Source organism: Myotis lucifugus, unplaced genomic scaffold (assembly GCF_000147115.1).
Source record: "Myotis lucifugus unplaced genomic scaffold, Myoluc2.0 scaffold_45, whole genome shotgun sequence".
In the NCBI taxonomy this organism is placed as follows: domain Eukaryota; kingdom Metazoa; phylum Chordata; class Mammalia; order Chiroptera; family Vespertilionidae; genus Myotis; species Myotis lucifugus.
Window position 1 is genome coordinate 6,259,808 of NW_005871093.1, and position 7,452 is coordinate 6,267,259.

Consider the following 7,452-nt stretch of genomic DNA (forward strand, 5'->3'; position numbering starts at 1 on the left):
ACCTGCCAGTCCCCGCTTCAAAACTATGAGGTTTACCAAGACAGGTACAGAGCCTGGGTCATCTTGTGGTCCTGAGAACGCAGCCCAGGGTTGGGCATATGAGTGGGGGTTCTGCTGACTGGTGATGGGGAGTGATGCAAGTGAGGTCTGGGGAGAAGGTCATGTAGAATGCATTCAGCTTCAAGTAACAAAACCCCAACTCTAATTGGCTTAACAAATACGGACATTCATTATGTTCAAGGGAAAGAAGTCCAGAGCTGGATGGGTGGCCGGCATGGTGTGACCAACGGTTTAGGAATCCTCTGCTCTACAGTCCTCATCGCTGTCGTTGTCCTCAGGCCAGTTTCCCTCATGGCCACAAGACGCTGTACTGGGTGTCACAATGCAACACGACAATATCCAGAGGCAGAAAGGGGCTATTTCTTCTAGTGTCTGTCTCTCTGGGAAGCCCCTTCTCTGCAGCCTCTCAGCAGACCTTCCCTCCTGTTTTATTGGCCAGAAACAGTGAGAGCAAAGTGGTGAAACATTCATAGATGGAAGTAGGAAAAGAGGAGAGCCCTTAGGCATGTCTGGATCAGGCAAGGTGAGATGTTTAGAAAATAAGGTTGCTATGGTATATTTGGTCTGGTTTCCAGATCCCTCACCATCCTAGTCACCTTTCTGTTCATTCATTTGTCCATCCATCCATCCATCCATCCATCCATCCATTCATCCATACAAATAAAGATTGAGTACCTAAATGACAGATCCAGTGTCAATCCTATGAAGTATTATAATTATTTCTCGTAGAGATGAAGAAACTGAGGCTCAGAGGTGTCATAACTTGTTCAAGGTCCCAAAGTTAGGTGGGAGCTGCCATATCTGTCTGGCTCCTGATGCCTCCCAAGAGAGGACTGCAGGGAGCTGGGGAGATCATGTGTCCCAAATGGGCCTCACTCCCCTGGGCCCCGCTCTTAGCCCCATGGAAAGCCTGGGCGTGGATGGATGGGGCTTCTGTGCTGTTTTGTGCGGGGTGAAGGCTTTGACCAAGACAGAGACTGTTCTGAAACCAGCTCTAGCCTCAGCCTGCTGCCTTCAGTGCCTGGTAGGAGCACTCAGGGTGGGGATACTTCTCAGATACAGATACCCTGGGCTACACCCCTAATCCCCCAGACCACGCCTCTCTGACCCATAAGAGGCCACCATGGGGCTCAAGTCCTGGGAAGACAGGACGGCCCTCTCACAGGACCTGCCCCAGCTGATCATCCCTGCCAGGGGCACCCACATTCCCAGCTTCCCAGGTGGGTGCCTCCTCAGCATGGGGACAGGGCAGGATAGAAAGGTAGGGGCCAGAGGCTGAGCTCTAGGCGGGGGCAGTCCAGTTGCCCCATCCCTCCTCACCCTTATGAGGGAAGCATGGTTTGGGGCAAGGAGGGCAGAGACCATTATGCCTGTACCGATCAGGTCAACTGGAACTGAGGCCTAAGGAGGGCGGGGGGGGGGGGGGGAGCGGGATGGTGGAAGCCAAGCCTCAGTGAGGAGGTGGAGTAGCTGGCAAGGCTCTGCTGTGCCTTTCATCCCATCCTGCTCTGAGGGAAGGAGGAGGGAAGGACTGGTGTGGGACCCAGGCCTGGTGGTGTGGTAGGAAAGTCCTGGATAGGGATGCTGAACGGAGGGCTCTAATCCAAGCCATGCCATTGACTGGGCAAGTTTTTCAACCTCTCTGGATTGAATTTTCTCATCTGTAAAATGAGGAAGGAGGCTGCATGTGATGAGCTTGAAACTTTCTCTGTGCTGAGCATCTCTGCTTGAAGTTTGAGTTAGTGCGCCTCACTCTTCCATCTCCCACTTGACCAGCTCTCACCCTCATCTCATCCTGCCGCCCTAAGTCCTCAAGCCAAGAACTGGCGACTCTGGTTAATTTCCCGGGGTCTTATGGGACACAGATCTTCTTCATGGTCATCTTCTCTTCCCTGGAGGCAGGCCAGGCAAGCATTTTTGGCCGAGAGGAGTGGAGGGGAGTGCCCAAGGCCACACAGCTAGGAAAGCACAGGGCTGGCCTGACAAGGGCAGTGCCTGTCAAGGGCACTGCCTGCTGCACAATTCCAGGGGGCCTGGGTGGGAAATGGGGGCCCAGCTGCAGGGTGTGGGGTTGAGTCCCTGAAGAACCACCCAAATATCTCTAGCTCTGTGCTTCCTGGACTACCTACAGGGTAAAAATGCTTGTGAAAATGTTCACAGATTCCTGGCCCCTGGCTTCCTGAATGGGGCTCCCTGGCACAGAGCTTGGGGATTCCTCTGCCTAATCAAGTTTGGAAGCCACTGCTCTAGAACACCTGGGGGAGACTGAGTCTCTCTGCAAACAGGCCTACAGAGATGGATGGGGGTCCACTTGCAGCCGGGAGGCGCCTAGATTCTCTGGGGTGGGTATCAGCAGCATCTGGAACTGGGGACTTCAATCCACCTGGCTTAGGTCAGGAATTACTAGTAGGTTGTCTTCTGGAGACTTTAAAAAGGGGAGGAGGCCTTGGCTGGCACTCTCAGTGGTTAGAGCATTGGCGCATACACCAAAGGGTCTCTGGTTCGTGTCCCAGTCAAGGGCATGTACCTCGGTTGCAGGTTTGATCCCATGCTCCGACTGGGGCACATGTGGGAGGGAACCAATCAACAGGTCTCTCTCACATCGATGTTTCTCTCTCCCTTTCCCTCCCTCCCACTCTCTAACAAGCAATGGAAAAAAATATCCTTGGGTGAGAATTAACAATAACAACAAAAAGCAAAACACAAAGGGGAGGAGGCTGACCTCGACACCCTCTTCAACCCGAGAGTGTGGATAGCCATGTGCCAGCTGGGCAGCCCAGGCAAGACGGAAATTTGTAGGTCTCCTTCCTTCTCATGTGAAACACTAATCCCTCTTGAAAAACATGTTCTGGGGAATGAGGCCAGAGTTGTTTTAATTTCCTGAGCTACAGCATCACCTTTTTTTCTCTTGGCAGAGGCAATGTTGTGAACATAATTATTATAATCCTGTTATCATTTCCATGGATCTGCATGGGAGGCTGATCAGGTTTTCTTCCTTGTCAGACAGGAGCCCCCAGAAGTAAAGGGGTTTTTATTTGTAGGCCCCAGAGAGCTGCCTCTGTGTGAAAAGTCTCTCTGAGCCCAAATGTGGGCAAAACTCCTCCCCCAGAAATGCATTGATGGCTGTGTTGGAAAGAATCTTGTGAAAAATAATCCAGAAAACAAAAAATAGTGATTGGTGACAAGGGGTCATTCCATTGTCTTTTACTAGAGAGCTAGTCCGCCCATTTCACTAGTTGTCGCACTGAGCTTTTGCTGAGGTCTCCCACAGGCAGAATGCTAAGCTAGGATGGCTGTCAGGCCCTCTTCCCCTCGTCTCAGGAACATTCCACTTGTTTCCCTCTTACCCAAATGCCAAGCATTTATCTTTGAATATCAGAAAATACAATCAGATCTCAGCAGATACTTTCCCCTTCGTTTAGTTTGTTGGATCCTTAAATTAACTTCAGAAATTGGGCCCGTTCACCCCCATTTTACAGATGAAAAACTGAGACCTAGAGAAGGGAATGACTTTCCCAGGGTCTGAGGCAGATTTCCATGAAGCTCAAGTCGTTTAAGCTCTAGGATCCCCCATTTTCTGAAAATAATAACATATAAGACAAATTATAACTGAAAACACTATGGAGTGAGTTTTACCTTTGTCATTACAAACAATCCATCTGTGACTTTATCTAACAGAATGAAACAAATTCTGAATAATTATATTTGTGATCTTACATTCTTTTTTTTTTTTTTTTTTTGGAAGAGGCCTCAGAAAACAAACAAACAAAAAGAGGCCCCAAAATGCATTAGCTGACTCCAGTCCTGCCACAGTCTCTCAGGGAGTAAGTGGCAGAATGGAGGCTCCAAGTCAGCTGTTTTGCCCTCCATTTCCTCCTGTCCTTCCTGCCACCCAGGGTCCTGATCCTACGGTCCTCAAGGTAATGGGTTGGTATGTTTTACCTGCTTTGTTTACCTACAAAGGTGGGTGGTAGAGTCATTGGATATGATTCGAATAGGTATTCTTACTTCATATCACACTTTAAAAAGATAAGCCTGTAATCTCTGTTAAGCAGCGTTAGACTAACTCCCATTGTAAACAGTAAAAATCACATGGGGATGTATGTCAGCTCATTCAAAGGGAAATTTAAGCTAGTTAGAGATCTCATAGATGGATGGGTTGCCCCCAAAAGCAGTGAGTGCCGTCATGGGATATGTGCAGAAGACTGTGAGCCATTAGTTGCCAAAGAGGCGATTCCAAACGTGAGGAAGGGGTGTTCAGGCAGATGCTGTGTGAGATGGGACCCTAAGAGTCTGTGAGGGCAGAAGCTTGGAAAGAGACCAACCTAGCCTGTAGGTGAGTGACCACAGGAGACCAGGTCACAGGATTGGGGTTTGGGCAGGAAGGGGCGGAGAAGCTGGGATGGCCTTGCCTGGGGGGCATGATGTCAGCTCAATGTCACCTTGTTTGGGGCTGGTGGTTGTCTTCTCTGCTCCATTGTGAGGCTCTCATTTCACCCTGCATATGTCACTATGCTCAGAGGTACAGGATCAGCTGGGAAAGCCTCATCTCAGTCCCAGTTTAGCCCCTGCTAGATACAGTGCAAGACAGCTTCATGGGCCTACGTGTCTCTAGGCAGGACCCAGGAAAAACATCTGCTCATTATCTCATCATCCAGGTGCTACAGAGGTAGAATTTGAGGGATCTGAGCGTCTTCTAACCCCTTTGTAAACTCTCAGCTAGTCTCGACCCCAGAGCAGGCAGAGCCTCAGTTTCCTCATCTATAACATGGGAACCATAGGACCCATCTTTTGGGAATGTGTGCGGTTTTTGGTTACATCTGTGGTTCTCAAACTTCAGCCTGCATCAGCACCTCCTAGAGAGCTTTTGTTAAAACACAGATTTCAGGACCCCCACTCCCCCAGAATTTCCGATTCAGTAAACTTGGGAAGGGGCCTGAAATCTGGGCTTTCTAACAAATTCCCAGGTGACGCTGATGCAACTGGTTTGGGGACCCCACTTTAAGAATCGCTGAACTAGACCAGTAGGTGCTTGAACGTGAGTTGGCCAGGAGACTGTCAGATCCTCAAGACCAAGGACCAGCTCTAACCGCTTCCATTTCTGCTAAGTGACTGCTCAGCACAGGCACATAGTAGATGCTCTCAGTGTGTTTGAACTAAACATGAATGGATACCAAGCAGGCTCCTCCTCAGAGGTCCTTTCACAAGGGTTGTCAGTGGGCTCTGGTTGCCATGGCAACAGCCAGCAGCAACAAGGCAATTTGGGGAACATAAGAGCTCTTTGCCTTTGGGTGAGAGGCAAAGGTCCCAGCCTAGCAACACCTGGAAAAGAATGTGGGGGGAGGGGGACGGGGGATGGCTCTCAAAGTTCCCCTTACCAGGACGCCCTCCCATTTGTAACTTGGCCTAGCTCCTGCCCACAAACCCAGGAAGGATTTAAACGTTGGTTGTGTAACACAGAAAGGAACAAAGAGAAGGGGTTGGGGGGAGGTAAGGAGTAGGAAAGAAGAAGGAATTCTGGTCCCTGAGAACCACTGCATACTTGGCCCCTTCATGCACATTAACCTTTTCAATCCTGGAGACCTTGTTACAAGGGCCCACAGGACCATACAAGGTCACACAGCTGTCTGGGCCTTGGCTGCACCAAGATTGGAAACCTGATCTGCTGTTGCCAAAGGCTGTTTGTTCTTTCACTTCAGGACTGCCTCTTTGAAACTGCTGAACTTTGGCTGTGGTGAGAGGGACTCTCAGTGTGGGGATGGCAGGGAGGCTGGTCTGGAGAAATTTTTTTAGCACCTTAGGGAGCCAGGGGGGTCATCATCTGGGTTTCACCCTTCACAGCATCCACACCCTCCTCTTTATCTGCTTTCCTGTTTGGATCCATCTGAGCTGTACTGTAGACTCCCGTGTCCTACAGTTATGGCGAAGTTAACCCAATAAATGCACTGGTTCTTATATTCCAGTGTGGATAAGAATGCAGCTTATTTAAAATTTCAATTTCTGCCTTACCTCCAGAGATTCTGATCCAGTGGCTGGGGGTAGAGATGCCCTAGTTGACAGCTTTAACAGGCCCCATGCTGATTCTGATGCAGGTAGCTCAGTGATTGCCTTTTGAGTCACCCAGGGCCTCTGCTATCTCCTGTACTTGCATGGTCTCTTCTGGAAGCCCTCAGGTTGCATTGACTTCTCGTCCAGTGCCACAGTTGCCTCTGCCTTCTCTCTCTCTTTTTTTTAACCCATTTTTAAAAAAATACATTTTATTGATTTTTTACAGAGAGGAAGGGAGAGAGATAGAGAGTTAGAAACATCGATGAGAGAGAAACATCGATCAGCTGCCTCCTGCACATCTCCCACTGGGGATGTGCCCGCAACCCAGGTACATGCCCTTGACCGGAATCGAACCTGGGACCTTTCAGTCCGCAGGCCGACGCTCTATCCACTGAGCCAAACCGGTTTCGGCTGCCTTCTCTTTTTCTTAGCTGTTCCCTGGGAGCAATTTATCTAGTCCCCATATCATTACCTATAGGCAGCATATCCACATCAGCACCCAGTTGGCCAGGCCAGCTCACTCTACAGCAGTGGTTCTCAACCTTCTGGCCCTTTAAATACAGTTCCTCATGTTGTGACCCAACCATAACATTATTTTCATTGCTACTTCATAACTGTAATGTTGCTACTGTTAATGTAATGTAAATATCTGATATGCAGGATGGTCTTAGGCGACCCCTATGAAAGGGTCGTTTGACCGCCAAAGGGGTCACGACACACAGGTTGAGAACCACTGCTCTACAGCCAGCAGGGCCACCCACACCTGACTTAAAAGCCCTGCTGCCAGGGCCTCTACTCTGTTTTTATTTACTAGAGGCCTGGTACATGAAAATCATGCACTCAGGGGATCCCTCAGGCGGCCAGAGTCCTCTTGCAGTCCTGGAACCGTCAGTTGGACATCCTTAGCGCTGGTCAGTCGGACATCCTTAGCACTGCTGCAGAGGCAGGAGAGGCTCCCACTGTGCTCACCAGCTGTGAGCCCAGCTTCTGGCTGAGCAGTGCTCCCCCTATGGGAGCACACTGACCACCAGGGGGCAGCTCCTGTGCATCATAGCGACTGGTCGTTCTGCCATTTGGTTGATTTGCATATTAGCCTTTTATTATATATTAGACGCTCGGTGCACAAAAATTTGTGCACTCGGGGGGGGGGGTCCCTTAGCCCAGCCTATGCCCTCTTGCAGTCTGGGACCCCTTGGAGGATGTCCACCTGCTGGCTTAGGGCCTGCTCCCTGGAGGATCGGGCCCAAGCTGGCAGTCAGACATCCCTCTGGCAGCCCGGCAGCCCTCGGGGGATGTCCACTTACCAGCAGGGAGCAGGACCTAAGCTGCAGTTGGACATCCTTA